The following is an 18,083-nucleotide window of genomic DNA, read 5'->3' on the forward strand; positions in this document are numbered from 1 at the left end:
GGAGGAGAGCCTTTTCTGTTGCAGCTCCGACCCTGTGGAACGATCTCCCCGTTGAGATTCGTACCCTCACCACCATCCAGACCTTCCGCGTAACCCTCAAGATCTGGCTCTCCCAGCAGGCCTGGGGATAGGTTTCCAAGTTACCCGCCCGAGTGTTGATTGCTGAACGAAAGTTGTGTTTTTATTTTTTTCTTTGTTCACATTTTGTTTTGTCCTTTGATACTGCACCCCCTTCCCTTGTGATTGTAAGCCGCCCTGAGTCCCCTCAGGGAAAAGGGCGGCCTATAAATCTTAATAAATGACAAAATGAGAAAATGACAAGTATTATGGAAGCAATTATTTCTATTTTAAATGAAGAGGAATGGCATTGCCCTAGAAGGCTGAGATTTCATTGCTAGTTTAATATTGACCTCTAAATGCTGCTTGTATTCCAAATAATACCATTTTTAATTTTCTGGATTTGGTTGATGAACAATTAAAAAGTGTCCTTTATGCATCTCTGCATTGAAGACTGCATGGCAAGGTGGTACTGCAGAACTCCATATTCCAATAATGACTTTATTTTAAAAAAAGACTGCTGCCTTTTGTGGAGTCCAGGAAGGCCTTTGCAAATTTCTATATAAATCAAGGTGATTGTTTATTGATTTCTTTTTTTCTTTCCAGACAGCTTTCAAAAATATAGTGGGAGAAGCTATCCTCATAGCATAAACTAGATAATAACCCCAGGACAGATTTGCTATTGCTGTAATTTTGTTGGCCTGGAGAGAGAGTTCATTCATTGCAATGAAGATTTTTATAGAAGCAAGCAGTGACACCAGCAGGGATGGCATGGCAGTTTACAAAGAAATGGGGAGGGATAATATCAATAGCAATAAAGTGCCCTATTAATATTTTACTACCAAATAATCCATACTTAGATGTATTGTCTTAATATATAGGATGATTTAAACATTGCATCATGTTCGGGAGCACGCAGGCACTTCAGTACAAAATCCATCTGACAAAGCACAACTTGTTGAGGTGACATTACACCTCCCCTGGTTGATTGGTATTGAGAAAATAAAAGGAAACTGCTTCTTACACATTAAAAGATTGCCTGCAATCAATTTACAACGAGGCAGCCCGACCAGCAGCAGATATGCATCTTTTAATTTAGGGTAATGAAACATGGCCCCGAGTCTGTGATTTTTTTTTTATAAAGAGACCAAGTGAAAAATTAGAAACAAAAGAGCATGATAGAGAGGCAAAAGAAGAGAAAAATAAACACAGCACTGAGGCAGAGTTTCTGACAAAAGCAAGCACCAGTGTGAAGTATCAGGCAGTTGTTAAGGTCTACTAATCCTAGAATCCTTTTTTCAAACAACAAGCTGGGCTTGAGGATTACTGTTGGGAGGGGGGTGAGGACACTTGTTAGCATTTTCTTAACTGAATGTTTTAATGCTATTTGCCATGCAATCATCTGGAAAAGGTTTATGAAGTTGTTGGAAAGAAAATCCATTTGGTTCAGTTCCAAGCCGGGAGAAAAGGCACTGGAAACAAAATGGAGGCTGGAGGCTGATTGGAAAGAGATTCTCTTTATTGATGAAGCAGAACCACCAACCGCATGTGATTCTGGGCAGCTGACAAAATGGAGTTGAGGGTGGATGGGTTTTATACCTTCCTTGAGCTTTGTATTGGAGCCTCCTGTTCCAGAACATGTCCTTATTCTATTGGCTGTTGTCAGATTCCTTTGGGATTATGGCTGGCTCTATAGGCAAAAGGATGAATGCAAGTCGTAGGTATTTGCCTGAGCTAATTTTGTCAATCTTTTGTTCGTTGCTTATCTGAGTTTCTGTTTTGACCCTGTCTTTCTGAATGGATTATAAAAACTGCATTTCTAAAAGCTGGCCTCCTCAGTTTCTGCTTGGGGCAGGAAAACGGGGCTAGTTTCTGCCTCCCTGAAGAGCATCTTTCTCCATTTCTCCCTTTGGGGAAATATAATAATCTGTTTCTTTTAATATTCTCCCAAATATTTCAATCTTCCGGGAGGGAAGGGCTTGCTATGGAGTGAACTATTTTATTCTTCATCGCCATTGTGGAAATGTTAAATGAAGTTTTTCAAACCGTAAGAGTGCTTCTTCCTTCCCATAACTAGATAGAACTTCTGAGGCAAAATTAAAATTACTAAATTACCAAAAGTTATCTTTGATTAATGGACAATTTGGGGCTTGTGGACATATGGAGAAAGAAAAATGGCAATTCAAGAGAATACAGCTACTTTTCTAAAAGACAACATTATTTTTCTAGAATAGATATTTCAAAGGGTTTAGAAGAATTGGGCTGTTCAGAAAGAAATATTACCAAATCATGATTTGGAATCATGATCCTGTGAGTGTGATTTATAAAAAACATACCCACTTTTTTAGATGGAATATAGCTGAAATGTGGTTACATAAAAAAGCAATCATGGAGGATTAACATGTTAAAAACAAGTTAAAATACATTTTTAAAAAGTTAAACTAAGATACTGTATTGATTTAAGAATGGGATGCAAGTAAAACTTTAATCAAAGGTATTTTATTATATGATAAAATCATGAACTCAAAAAGGAGAAGCGTGAAAAACAAACTAATTTGGATAACATTAAGAGAAAAGGAGAATTAAAGAAATTTGCAATTAAGTATAAATAAACTCAGATTTTACGTGAAAACATCTTTTTGGATCTGAGAATAAGAAACATTTTAAAGATGAGAAATAATAGGTAACACAAATGTCTAATTCTGAGATAGTAGAATTTTATCAAGGGGAACTAGTGACAAACGGACATAATTGCCAATATTTTTCTTATAGTTATGAGAAAAGTTTAAAATAGGCAAAAAGAGTGTATGGTTTTGAATATTGTGACACTGTTTGAGATGGAATTATGAGCAAATGGTGAACATGTTATTGCTAAAATGTATAAATTTGTATTAAAGTTTGAAAGAAAAGAAAAAAAACAAGTGTTAGAAAGTCTAATAATGTGATTAACAATTTTAGATATAATATACATATTGAACAATGGAAAAGTATGTGATTGAAAGAATTGAAAATTATATTACAGGTAGTCCTCAATGTACATACACAACTGAAGCAGGAATTTTGATCATAAGTCATGTGACCTGATGATGCTATGACAATTTTTATAATGGTTGTTAAGCAGACCATGTGGTGGTTAAGCAAATCCAGCATGTCTATATTTCTGCTGGCAAACAACAAAAAAGGCACAAATTGTGGTCACATGACTATCAGATACTGCAACCAATTGTAAATTTGAGTTTACTGCCAAGCACCTGAAATGCAATCATGTGACCTTGGAGCATTTGGCAGTGTCAACTTTGAAGATGGGTCATAAGTAGCTTTTTTAAAGTCTCTCTAACTTTGAACAGTCATTAAGCAATCTATTGTAAGGCAAAGTCTATATTTTATAATCTTAAAGAGAATTTTTATAAAATGATGTACCATAGCTATTTGTCACCAGAGAAGTGGTCTAGAATGTATTAGCTACTTCATATTCATGTTATAAATGTCAAGAATAAGTAGGAACATTTTATCGTGTTTGGTGAACATGTAAAAAAGCTAGAAAATTTTGGATTCAAATACATACGCTGATTCATAGGCTTTTGAAGGTTAATATACACTTGAAACCAGAGGTCTTTCTTTTGGGACTGATGAGAAATAGTTAGAAAAAAAGTAATGGAACTCTGTTTTTCTGAATGATAACTGCAGGTTATTGTATTCACAAAGATGGAAAAATTTGTAAATACGTACAATGGAGGCGTGGTTGATAAAGATGATAGGACTCACTGAGATGGCCAAATTGACTTCTTTGAACAGAGAAAAGACAATACTTATGTTTATAGTTGATTGGATACTGGATTATGACCTTTTTGCATAGAACCAGGGAGATGAATTTATGATTTATGGTTTTGATGATTAGACAGGATAGATTACAGAAAGAAAAGAGACATTAGTTTAGAGCAAGAAGTAAATTTATAATTCTATTTGTAACTGCTTTGAAGATCAGAAGCCATTTCCTTTTTCTTTATCCCCCCCCCCCCTTTCTTGCAGTTTTAGCTTTCTCTTTGATTTCTTTTTCTTTTTTCTTTCATAATTTATTCTGTACATTATTTGTTGCTGTTGTTGTTTTCTGTTTTACAATTCCTTCCTTCCTTCCCTGCCTCCCTGCATCTCTCCCTCCTTACTGTTAGGAGAGAATATTTCAAAGAACACTATGCTGTGGACTCTCAATCTTATATAAATGGCAATTTAAGGCAAGAGGCAAATCTATAAGTTGGAGACCTTCATGATAGCCAGGATTAAAAAGTAAGAAGAACGAATAGCCTTTGAAGTTCGTCCAAAAGCTGGAAACATGCTAAACAGTATTGTTATGCTAGGCAGAAATAAACCACTTTCTGACAATCAAGTATTGGAGGTTTACACTCTCTCCCCATGCATTCTCAAGGAGGAGCTAGTGTAGTAAAGCAACAAAATAGCAAACACAATTTGCTGCTTTTCCTATCTGCAATTAACCAAATATTCAGTTCATGACTCTTGTCATGTATGACCATTAGCCATGCTGGCTAGTACTTGTATGCATTGTGACCTCAAATACCCGGAGGATGTCATGTTTGTGAGGGCTGCCCAAAACATCTTTCTACAGGTAGTCCTCAATTTACAGAAGTTCATTTAGTGACCATTCAAAGTTATAACGGCACTGAAAAAAAGTGACTCAGAAAAGTGTTTTTCTCAGTTATGACCTTCGTAGCATTCCAATGATCATGTGATCAAAATTCACATACTTGGCATCTGGCTCATATTTATGACCGTTGCTGTGTCCCAATATCATGTGATTGCCTTTTGCGACTTTCTGACAAACAAAGCCAATAGGGACGCACTATTCACTTAACAACTGGGTTACTAACTTATCAACTGCCATGATTTACTTAATAACTGAGGCAAGAAAGGTTGTAAAATGGGGCAAAACTCACTTAATAAATGTCTCACTTAAGAATAGAAATTTTGGGCTGGATTGTGGTCCTAAGTCAAGGAGTACCAGTACCTTGATTGCCTGTCAAACCAAGCTGAAGATCCTTTTGATGTAGACAATGCAGTGCTTAAACAGAGCTTTGGATCCATTATTCATTGAGTCTCTACATGTCATTCTTTTTTTACCGTTCTTCCTCCTTTTTATATTTACAGTTCTAATAATATGAGTTGTATAATTCATTGTGTTAAGATTATCTCTCTGGCAGTGTAATTAGATACTGTGATAAAATTATGCAAAGTCAACCTGAGATAGTTAACATCAACTTAGCTGGAGTCTCCAGTTCTGTAAAATAATCTAATATTCTCAATTTTCTCCTATATTTTGAAGAAAAAATGTATTCTGCTGATATTGCCAGGCTTTAGATGGCTTTTCTCCCCAAATATCAGAGGCCTGGAAAGATAGAAATGTAAGTTCTTCTTATGAAGGACTTTCGAATAAGAGATTTTTTAATCGGAAAGGAAATTCGTTTCCATGTAGGCAATAGGAGGAATCCTGACATTCTTGATAAGCCTGTTAAAAGGTTGTTTAGGGTAGTTCATTGGTTGTGTTACACCAATGTTCCCCAAATTATTGTGATCGTACGAATTCTAAGATTCCAAGCCAGCATGTCTGTTTGCTGGAAATTCAAGGAATTGTAGTGCAACAGATCTAGAGAACAACAGACCGGGAAAAGATGAACTTCATACTAGTTTAAATATGTACCTACTACCAGTGTCTTTTCCCATCATTAATCTACTGCTAATATTTACATGACCTGTGATGTGATAATCATGTATGGCTATTCTAATCCTTCTCATAAGTCACAGCCAGTGAAAAATGGACAGAAAAATATTGAAGAAAAAGAGATAGTAGCCCATCTGCTTTAAATATTACCAGAAGAGATGCATTGCTGGGCATTACTTTGAAATTAGTGTGCCATTTGGCTTTGGTGGTAAGAGAGCAAGGGCAGTCAGTCAGCATGCCATAATCCCATTGTGGCAAACTGTGTTAGCAGAAATTTAGTCATCACATTTTAATTTAATTTAATTTAATTAACCACATTTATATGCCGCCCAATCCCGAAGGACTCTGGGCGGCTTACAAAAATAAAGAGGAAAAAAAAGACACATAATGAACACATAACAAAGAAAACGGTTTAAAATAGCAACACTTCATACATTCATTCTAATCGGGGCTGGACCTCAACAGTGAGGTCAACAGCCCCACGCCTGCTGGAACAGCCATCATTTTGAGCTTCAAGGGTGTACATCAGGTAATAGTTGCACCATTTCTTTGTGCAAATGTAATTTTTAACATTTGAGGGAGTGTGACAATCATTGTAGAGGAACTGGAGGAACATTGGAAGTGGCTTTATACCAAATTAATTATTGTTATTATTGTTGTTGTTATTGATATGAATGGGCAGGTCCCCAAGGTTTTAGCAAAGAATCTTATTCCTGGAGATGCTTAACTATTTGGCGATAGCCGCATCGTATACAGCTGCAGAGATTGCGCAGCAGACAAAAATGATAGAAAAAAATTGTTTCTGCTTTTAGCTTGAAATTAAATGGTTGATTGGGTTGAAAATGAATAGAATCAACTTCTCCCTCCCTCCTACTTGCTCTCTCTTGATTGAGCTAATCAACCAATTATTTCAAAAGGAAGGAAGATGAAAGAACAATAGCAAAAGAAATGTCTGCTATTGTGACAAAATCAGCCAAACAAGTTTGTGTGCAATTTGAAGAGAAAACTGGTTTTCATTCAAGCTTGGCATTGAGATCATTTGTCTGGCAAATTCTATTCCAAATGGAAATAGATATTTTAATATAGTCTAAATGTATTTTGGCATGTATGTGCATGTATTTTTTTTCCTTTAGACTCCTTATAGGAGTGAGAGACAATAAAAAAAAAAATCAGTATAATTCTGGACTAGTGGGTACCTGAAAAATGACATTTCTTGCACAGTCTGTCTTGGCTTATATAATAAGCCATAAAAATGACCTTAAGGAGAACATGAAAAATGAGCAATAAATTACCTTTTGAACTTCATCCCTTCAGGCTAAATGAACTCGATCTGGTTCCAAGACTGGGCTGATCAGGATTTTCATCCATTGCATATTTGTATTCCACATGCTGTTTCGGATACTCACAGTTAAATTCTCTGTTGCAGTCACGATTGCATTGAGATTCAATTTCTGTTCTAAAATCTGAATATGAGTTTTACTGGGTTGGTTTTTTTTCTTTGTTTACTTTATTGTACTGCCTCAGTTCCCTAGATGATACACAAATAGGTAAACATGTAGTCTAAAATACAATGTAAACTATTAAAAAAAACTATATATATTTTAGATATCATAGAATAATAACTAATATGGGAAGAAGAGTGCAATAAAGTTAGTAGCAAAGTAATATGTAGTAATTGCATTTTTTTAATATACAAAATTATAGGCACTAGATGAGCCTCTGGGATGGAGAATGACATAGGATTTATGAATTCAACTTACATGGAATTAAATGAGTTAATTTGATGCTACACAGCATGCAAACAGATCTGAAATAGTCAGTAAAAATATCAAAATACCGAAATGAATTGGCAACCAAAGATATTAACTAAAATATTACTATATTTACTGGAAATAAGTTTGTTTACTCAATGCTATAGCACAACGCCAGATCTTTAGAGTAATATGAAAGGCCAATGAAGTTGGGACTATCTGGATTTTGGGGGTGGGCAGAGAGTTTAAGCTGTTCCACAGGGTGTGCAATTGGACACATTTTCTGGACCTGATCAGATGATAGCAGGGATGTGGCACACACCAACTCTTCTATGCTGTGCAACAAGCAGAGCTGATGTGAGACTGATGGTCCTGCGATCCATTTACCCCCTAATCACAGTATGAACATATTCCAGCAATCTTATTTTATTCCGTATCTTCACTATGTTGTTGTATTCATCTCATCTTTAGTCTGCCGTGGAAGCAACTGAGCTTTTTCAGCTTTAAGTAACTAAATGTTTAAAGGAAAAGCACCAACTTGCTTCAGCCCATGCCTTTCCTCCATTGTGCCAACCATTGTACAGTTGCTGGAAATTCTGTCTCCAGCTTATAGGGCAGCGATGGAGAATCTTTTTTGGCTCGTGTGCCATAACTGGGGGGGGGGCGCTGCAGTTGGGGGGTCATGCGCGGGTGTGCTGCACCCATAATGCAATGTGCGATCCCCCCAGCACGCATGCGCGCATGACAGGCACTCCCCCCCCCATTTTTTGCATTCTTTTTTTGCTCTCTCCAGGCTCCTGAGGCTTTATAGGAGCCTGGGGAGGGCTAAAACAGCCTCCCCTGCCCCTCCGGAGTGCAAAAAACAACCTTATGAGCAAACCGGAAGGCACGCCTCACATGCCCTGACAAATGGCTCCACGTGCCACCTGTGGCACGTGTGCCATAGGTTCACCATCCCGGATCTATACTGTTATCCCGCCTCTGCTTTGCATACTATTTACCATTCTTTAAAACTTGAATGCCACAGAATTGTAACTTTTGAACCAGTTGGCATTTTTCATTTCTTTACCACCAGATGTTTTTTTGTGGTAGAGGGGAATTCACTACCACAGTACATTAAATTCTGAGCCTACTAAACCTGTGCCTTGATTTTCTAGAAGTTTAGAGTCAAAATAAAACTTACACGTTAGGAGCTAAACAGCACTGTAGTACCTTCCCTACGGTAATAGGAATTAATAGCATCTAAAATTTCTGAGGGCATGCCATATATCTCTGGAACAAACCTTCTTTTTAAACAGCCATAAAGCTTTGGATACCTCAAGCATCAGAGTAAGTAATTATATTAGAGGTTTTTTACATGTATCAGTGGCAAGTATCTTCCATTTTAGCGATGTTCAAAGGTATGGTAATGGCCATTTGTGCCCCCTTGCAAAATGTCTTGATTTCTAATCCATTTACTTCCCCTCTAGCCTATATACTGCTAGACCTCTTTTGATTTATTACATGCATTCCTTGTTCCTTGCTCATGAAATGTGCTTTATTCCACCAGCGGCTATCGCTTATGGGTGTGACAGCAGTACAGGTCAAGTTGAAATCAAGGGAGACAGGAGAGCAAGACCACAGAAGTTCAGCACAATCAAGCTTCAGGTCAAATAGAATATCTCCATGGCCAGACAGACAAGCTAAGCAGGCTTTGAAACATTCCTGGACTATATCAAGTGTAATGCTCGATCAGATCACGACGTTTGTAAGAGGCAGGCATGCTTGCTGCTGTAACTAGTCCCACTGCTGCTCTTGCCTGTGTTTGCATACACATTTGTGCTCATTCACTTCTGCACACACAGACTGTTGAGGGATGTGGATCTTGCAGCCACCCCTCACCTCACTCATTACCTGGATTTTCCATATAAGAAGCATTTAAAGATTGGACAACCATTTGTCTGAAATGGTGTAGGGCCATGATGGCGAATGGGCACGTCAGTAGTCACCTCCAGCCCAGCTCCATCATGCATGTGTGTGTGCCTCCTGCCGCGCAGCTGGTCTTCAGGTCTCTGACGCACATGTGGGGGACATGTATATGCATGGGGCAGGGCACATGCATGGGTGTGTGTGCTTGCACTGTATTTTGGGGGCTCGTGCAGCACCCCTGCACCCTGTTTTGGCTTCCAGGTTGGTGCAGGAAGCCTTCCAGGCCCAAAACGCCCCCCCGCGCCCCATTTTGGAAAGCCTCCTGCACCAACCTGGAAGCCAAAAATGAGCAAGGGGTGTGTAGGTCATATGAATGGGGGAACACCGGGGGTCACACATGCATGTGTGGGGGTTAGGTGCGCATCCGTGGGGGGTGGGGTGCATGCATAGGGGGGAGGACGTGCACAGGGGTTGCACATGCATTACATTATGAGTGTGAATGCACTTTTGGCATGTGACGACAAAAAGGTTAGCCATCATTGGTTTAGACCTTCCTAGTTATATTATGGTTTTGATCAAGAAGATGATAATTCTGATAACAGCTTTTTTAGAGGATTGCAAGCTATTCATATTACTTGCATGCAGGTATTTTCAGAGTTCTCTTGGTTATGTTTGGGATTTAAAAAGGACAAGACACTAGTTTAAATATAATCAACTCTATTTTTAAGCTGTTCGTTTTTTAGAATAAAGTCTATAAAGTTCTTGTTAAGGGTTTCCTTAGTTAAGTATTCTCCCACATACCAATATTCTCCCTTTAACCTTACCCCCCTAGATGTGTTCAGTAGATATTCACTAGTATTTATTATCTAATGCTTAGCTTTACTTTTGTCTGATAATTGCCCAAACTTTATGATGAAGAAGGTCTCCATCTGGAGAGAACATGGCCTTGGGGAGCACTGAAGGTTGCAAAAGTCAGTCAAAAAGGTCAAATACGATTGTGAGCTTTGGATTGTCCACCCCTGTATTAGACGGACTTCAATATGGTACCTCCACTGAGACCAACTGTTGTGTTCTTATCCACAGGAAAATCTCGCATACTCTTCATTCAACATTAATAAGACTGAATGGTGGCACATTCTTCACTGTCTGGGGGTACACTGTCCAAATTAATCTTCTGGAGTGGATTGATAGCAGTAAGTTAAAAGCTATTAACAGTTAAAAACACCCATATCTTATCTTGAAGACAGCCGTTCTTAGGATTCTGAAGTCATCTTTTGTATGCTAACAAACTAAAAACAATGGCAAGCAACCTAACAATACTTTATGTACTTTTATTCATATGGTTTCATAACCATTCTGGTGATCAAACTGCCCGCTATTGTGTAAGTGGTGAGAGACACACAAAATTTTGGACGGAATTTTATCAGAAAGGAGTATGTGAAAATGCTAAACTCGCAACGAAGAAATGATGCCTTCTAAACACTGAAGGCAAACACTCGGGGACCCGTCATCATACAAAAGTGATATAATGTGCCCTATTAGTTTCAGCTTGTTGTTTTATTGTGAAGCATGTTTTCAGAGGGGAATGTTAATCTAGTCTTCTGGCATCCATTGTTAATTCCATGAAAGACTTTACCAACCACAGCTGCATTGCAGCCTTTGTTTGATCTGTTTTCTTGTAAGCTTTCCCAGTTTCCATTCTGCTGTAATTAGAAGACAAGCAAAATCCTGTATATAGTTGGCTAGCATTCCCTAAAGAAAAAATAAAAGACAGAAAAGGTGCAAGGAAATTATGAAACACATTGAGATGTCTAAAAAACAAGAAATCTATTTGCAGTTGTGCTAGTGATCTGGTTTGTTATTGGTAGCACCCTGACAAACAGGAATGAAACTCATTGAATCAGAGGTGGGTTTCACAGAAGTCTAGCACCAGTTCACTGTACGTGTGGACGCTCCCTTCGTGAGCATGTGTGCCTTCTGCGTATGCACTCTGCTCGCACCCGCGGCTTGCATGGATGTGCACAGCTTTAAAAACATGGCTAAATAGAATGGCATAGAGCAGGGGCGGGTGGGAGGTCACCGCTACCGGTTCGCCCGAACTGGCTAAATCCAACATTTCATCCGTTAGCCATTTATGCTGAAGTCAGTTTTAGGAACCAAATGTGACTATCCATGTTTGGAAGTCTTGGCAAGAAACTATGTATAGGACAAGATTTAGAGCTCTTCAGCTGTATCACTGGGCAGCCTGTCATTAGAAAATAACGTATGGCTTGAAATGTTGTTCAAACTTGCAGGCACCCCAAATCAGGGGTGGGTTCTGGCCAGTGTTACTGCTGGTTCTCTCGTGCATGCGCAGTTCAATGGAAATTGTTCTGCTCATGCACAGAACTCAAAAACAAGATGGCGACGGTGGTGACCCGGGAACCACTTCAGAGGTGTGTCCAGCCTGGATCGCTGCTGTTCTGCGACCCAAGCCGGCATACCACTACCGGTTCAGCCGAACCGGTAGGAACCCACCTCTGTCCCAAATCAATCTGAATTAATAGATAAAAGAAAGATAAAAAAAATAAAATAATTAAATTCACATGACACTATCACTAAGATCTTCAGAAATGATCTCACAGGTGTGTCTAATCTTTTTTAGACCTTAAAAAATTTAGAGGAGATAGCAAGCTGTTTATCACAAAACGTATAATCTGCCTTTTAATTTTTAAGCAAGTTCTCTTTGTGTCTTATTAATACTCCAAAATCCTAAATGATAAATTGGATTTTGTGAGGTATTACTTGAAGAAAAAAAACCACACAAAAATTGAATTGAAAACTTTACTTATGGCTTATTTTTCCATCCTCTTGTAGCTTCTTCCCTCTATTCAAGGTATAAATCTCAGATAACGCAGATTGGTGCAATATAATTCGAACTGGACAACGTAATGTTCATTTCTTTTCTTTTCTTTGCCTTTTTGCATTTCTCATCTGCTGTAATTAGATGTCATGCAGAATCCTATATATAAATGCTTCTCTTCGCCCTTAAAGGAAAATAAAGGACAGAAAATGAGCCAAGGGATCTTACAATGTTAAAACACATTTCTTCTGAGATTAATAAACATAATACATTAATTTGCAACTTATTAACATTACAATTGTGTTGCAAAATGAATTGCATCAACGGTGATTCTGGGGAGTGGGAACTTTAGAAACTAGCATGATCTTTTCGTTTTTTTTTAAATAGTAAGTTAAAAAAAGAATACAGCAAAACAGATGCCTCTATAAAAAAGATTCTAGGGGTGGCCTCATGAAGCAGCAGTAGCTGTCCATTGGAAGAATGAAAGTTAGCACCTGTCATTCTTGTGGATTTTTCCAGACATTGGTGGTTTGTTTAATAAACTTGCTGACAAAATTCAGTTTAGCTTCTGTTAAAGTACATCAATGGAGCATAATGCTTTGGAGATTTATTTATCAAATGTATATGGCTGCCCATTTCACAAGAAATGTGTCTGGGTGATGTACAGTAATCAAGTAAGAAACAACACATACAAAATGAGCATTTAAAAATAAACCTTAAAAATTGGGGATTATTAAAATTAAAATATACAAATGCCAGGCAGCGATGGAGTGATGATATCCACCTCAATCGCGGACCATCTAAACATGTCTCCAGTTCCCTCGGATCCCAGACCTTGTGTCAAAATCACGTACGTCTTAATAGCAGCTCTAACCTGTATTCAGTGGAGTTTGTCCTTGGTTTAGTGCCAGCAATGCTCCAGGTGACTCTTCTCTTATTTCATCTCCCTCAATTCTTCATAAACCATGGGAAGCAGTGTGATCCCGGAGAGGGGATCACCTTATAGCTGTCTCATTCTAAGTGCAACCAAGACTTGAGATGGATTATGCGGCTCCCTCTGAAATTCATCCAGAGCCATCAATCTCTGTGGGCAGACCAATCTAATGAATCTAGCCTTCCTGCAGTTGATAGTGGCACTAGACTAGAGAATCCCATGGAAATGGACATGATCTGACCATGACAAGAGAATAAAAGATCACACAGCCACTACTATAACAGTAACACAGATCTGGAGTGTGACCACTGTTCTGTGTTGGGATTTGGATGATCTGGGATTGGCTCAAGGCTGTCACAGTGGTCATGAACTACTGAGCCATCTCAGACCCCATTCCTAGGGAAAGCAGATTAAAGTCCCCCAGAACCATAAGTCTAGGGAAAGGGACTATTAACCAAGTCAAGGAACTTGGGCAGGGGGAGTAATACAAGAGCAACAATCCCAACTGATCCCTAGAGCCGAAGCAAATGAACAAGGTCTCACATCCAATGACCTGTGACACAGTTCCCCTAAAAGCCGTAAAGGATTCCCGGGTGACAATCACTCATCCCTGTCCTCCACCTCATCTGATGCCACACTTAATACCCATCTGGACATATTTTGAAATAGCAAACTGGACTTCAGTTGGCAAGAATTCAACTGTACAATCCAAAGGTCAGCTAAAAGAAATGGCTCAGAAGAGTGGCAGCAGGAGCTTGGAACATGAGAAAAGAGAAAGATTACATATAGGAGCCTGGAAAGTAAAGGGAAAGAGTGCAACTAGCAGGGGTGCACCTAAAACACACATGAATCAAATCTACAATTAAGGATTTGGCTCCAACGCTTATTTACATCTTCAGTAGCAATGATTGCACATTGCTATGTTGATCAATGACCAAAATAAAGATTTCGATTTGATTCCTTCACCCTAAGAGAAACGTTGAGGTAGGAATTGGGGATATCATATATGGAGAGCAGTAAGGAGATTTGCAGGTTGGTCCTATTGAATTAAGGTTTGCACAACTAAGCCCAAAAAATTACCAGCTGTCACAGGAATAACAATTCTCCAAATATTTGTTTATTGCCTCAAGGATGCCACAGTTAAGCAGACAAATCAGTATTTATTCAACAATTGCAAATCATAAATATTTGCTTAAATGTGTCTCCCTAAGAAGCAGGCTCAGTGAAGGACCCCTAATACAAAATTAACACAAAACTCTTCTGTGAAAGAACATGAACCCCACTGAGCCATCGTTTCCATGGTGAAATCAGGCTTTCACAAGAAGTAACAGTTTTCACTACTGACCTTTTATGTTTCAAGGCTCCCCCAACTGTCATGAATTTAGGTTTCTACGTTTATAGAACTTATATCTGGAGTTAGCCTAACTGACACCATCTTTTAATTCTTGAACGCTGCAAATCTTGAAAGCTTTGGGCAAAGCCTTGCAAATTGCCTTTGATCTCCTTCCTTTTCCAAGTAAGATGAAAGAAGGCCCTTCCAATGTAGAGATGAAATTAACAAAGAGTTGCCCTTTGCAAGCTTAACCTTTCTAAGGAAAGGGGCTTTGTAGAGATGGAAGAAATCTGAGTTTCAACACTGCTTTTCGCAGGGATTTAAGTACAGTTGGCTGAACTCACTCATCCAAGCCGCTTAGCTTTCAACTATCTTTCTGATGTTTTCTTCACTCTGGGCAGCATGCAGAAGACCCACCAATAATTTCTCTTCTGTAGACATTCAAACAGATGAATTAAAAAAAAATAGTACAGAATATCTTCCCACAAGGGACATTATAAAGCAATCTGACTTTCAGAGGCTTATGGAATATACAATATAAGCAGAGTTAAATATCTACAATCCAATTAAAATGAATAATGGGAGTGGAAAGCCCCTTCTCCCCCATGAACAGAGCTAGCGACAAAAGTCGGGGGGGGGGGGCAAGGTGTACAGTTCTGTAAAAAAAATGACCTAAATTTCCTTTCTTAGCGTTTAAAATTTAGAAGCCCTACGATCTTTTACATTGGGTTGCCCCAATGGATAATGACTTGGTATTGCCTCTGGGAAGGAAGGAGGAGGAGGAAGAGGAAGAAGAAGAGGAGGCGGAGGAGATATAATAGCTGAGGACCACCTGGAAGAGGAAGAGGGAGAAAGAAAATGTACCCTATCTGGTACATACATACATGCACGCACACGCACACACACACACACACACATACATACATACATACACACACTGTGGAAGCAATTCAATATTCAATATATATTATTATTCCAATATTATTGATGATTGCACAGTCACTCAGATGTTCAAACTGGGTGTCATTTTTGTCTACCTATCGAATCCTTACCAAGGACGTGGGATAGGCAAATCTGAATGTTTTTTTTAAAATTATTATTATTATACAATTGTATCACAGCGGCCAGTTGTTTCACCGGATTTGGCATTGGTTACTAGTCAGGCCCTACCCAGGGGCCTAGGACGTCATAACATATTTTCGTAATATGCGTGCAGATCCAAGCAGTGCAGCTTTTTGCATTTGACTGATGGTGATTTTGTCAATTTTTAACTGTTTTAAATGTAATTCCAGTGCTTTTGGAATAGCACCCAGTGTGCCAATTACCACTGGAATTACCACTGCTGGTTTGTGCCATAGTCGTTGAATTTTGATTTTTAAGTCCTGGTATTTTGCGATTTTTTCATGTTCCTTCTCGGCAACCCTGCTATCACCTGGTATTGCGATGTCTATGATTGTGACCTTATTTTTCTCAACCAGTGTGATGTCTGGTGTATTATGCGCCAGTATTTTGTCCGTTTGTATATGGAAATGCCACAAGATCTTGACCATCTGATTTTCGGTGACTTTTTCAGGCTGATGTTCCCACCAGTTTGTTGCTGTTTTAATATTATAACTTTTGCACAAATTCCAATGGATCATTTGTGCTACTGAATTGTGCCGCAATTTATAATCAGTCTGCGTGATTTTTTTACAGCAGCTGAGTATGTGATCAACAGTTTCATCAGCTTCTTTGCAAAGTCTGCATTTGGCATGATCACAGGATTTTTCGATTTTGGCCTTAATGGCATTTGTGCGGATAGCTTGTTCTTGCGCAGCCAGGATTAGTGACACTGTTTATTTCTTTAATGTAACTGCTGTTAACCATAACCAAGTTTTTTCACTGTCCACTTTATCTTTTATTTTTTCCAGAAATTGGCAATGCAATGCTTTGTTCTGCCAACTCTTCATTCTTGATTTTATCACATCTTTTCTGTATTCTTGTTTCGTCTGTTGGACCTTCAATAGATTTTTGTTCTTTACTTCGATTAATAGATGTTCTTGACTTTCTTTTAAATAATCAGCCAGTGCATGTTTTTCTTCTTCAACTATTTGCTTCACTTGTAATAATCCTCTGCCACCTGATTTTCGGGGCAGATATAGTCTATCAGTATCACCACGTGGATGTAAACTGTAGTGCATTGTCATTAGTTTCCTGGTTTTTCAGTCATCATCATCATCATCATTATTATTATTATTATTATTATTATTATTATTATTATTATTATGTGGTTAATCTGGTGAGATTCACCGCCTTATTATTATTGTTGTTGTTATTATTATTATTCGCAACAACAGAATTGTATCACAGCCGCCAGTTGTTTCACCGAATTTGACATTGATTACTAGTCGGGCCCCACCCAGGGGCCTAGGACGTCGTAATGTATTTTCGTAATATGCGTGCAGATCCAAGCAGTGCGGCTTTTTGCATTTGACTGATGGTGATTTTGTCAATTTTTAACTGTTTTAAATGTAACTCCAGTGCTTTTGGAATAGCACCCAGTGTGCCAATTACCACTGGAATTACCACTGCTGGTTTGTGCCATAATCGTTGAATTTCGATTTTTAAGTCCTGGTATTTTGCGATTTTTTCATATTCCTTCTCGTCGACCCTTATATCACCTCGTATTGAGATGTCTATGATTGATTATTATTGTTGTTGTTGTTATTGTTATTATTGTTATTATTATGTGGTTAATCTTTGGTGATATTCACAGCCTTTGGGGCTGTTTGGTAGCTCAACAGCTCGAGTCCTAAACAAGGACTTAGGAACTGTTAAGGTAATGTCGGAGGATATAAGCTGTTCCAAGTAGGGTGGTTTTTTGTAGAATCAATGTTCAAGTCTGATAAATTTAAAATTTTCAAATAGTGAGGTAGCCCTTTAGGTATTGCTCCAAGGGCTCCAATTACAATCGGGACAACACATGATTTCTTTTTCCATAGTCGCTCAACTTCAATTTGCAAGTCCTGGTACTTTGTGATTTTTTCTTGTTGTTTATCTTCAATTCGTGCATCTTCAGGTATTGCAATGTCAATGTACCATACTTTTTCATATTTATATTTATATTTATATTGTTGTTGTTGTTGTTATTATTATTATTATTATTATTATTATTATTATTATTATTATTGTCATCATCTTACATGTACATTCTCCATAGCATGTAAGTTTTTGCTTTTTAATGCATACGATATTGAGAATGTTGTTGCTAATACGTCTAGTGCAAAGAAATAACTGAGATGAAGAAATCAATTATTTTTCCTGAAATGAGAAGTTACCTGAGATTTTCTGTAGTTGCCTAGCAACTATACTGCCCCCCTTTCCCTCCCCCACATCATCTGTCAGGATTTAGAAGGAAAGGAATGTAACACCCTTGCCTAGGTCTAACCAGGGAATGTATCTGGATGGACCACTGGCAATTTAGGTCTGATTCCCTGGCCTATTGTAACAAAGTCTATACTAAATTGTATAATATGTACAATATACAT

The 18,083-nt window shown here is 38.2% G+C and overlaps 1 long non-coding RNA gene across 1 annotated transcript in view; it reads left to right on the forward strand.

Moving 5' to 3' along the window:
• The window catches only part of LOC148048218 (uncharacterized), a 28,550-nt gene extending 17,798 nt beyond the window's left edge, over positions 1 to 10,752 (forward strand). The window contains exon 3 of the long non-coding RNA XR_015695818.1: positions 10,531 to 10,752. This is a non-coding gene — a long non-coding RNA (uncharacterized LOC148048218). The remainder of the gene's footprint in view (positions 1 to 10,530) is intronic.
• The last annotated feature ends 7,331 nt before the right edge of the window (positions 10,753 to 18,083 follow it).

This window comes from Thamnophis sirtalis, unplaced genomic scaffold, assembly GCF_051295495.1.
Source record: "Thamnophis sirtalis isolate CommonGarterSnake01/CBP01778 unplaced genomic scaffold, rThaSir2_p1.2 scaffold_3, whole genome shotgun sequence".
NCBI lineage: Eukaryota > Metazoa > Chordata > Lepidosauria > Squamata > Natricidae > Thamnophis > Thamnophis sirtalis.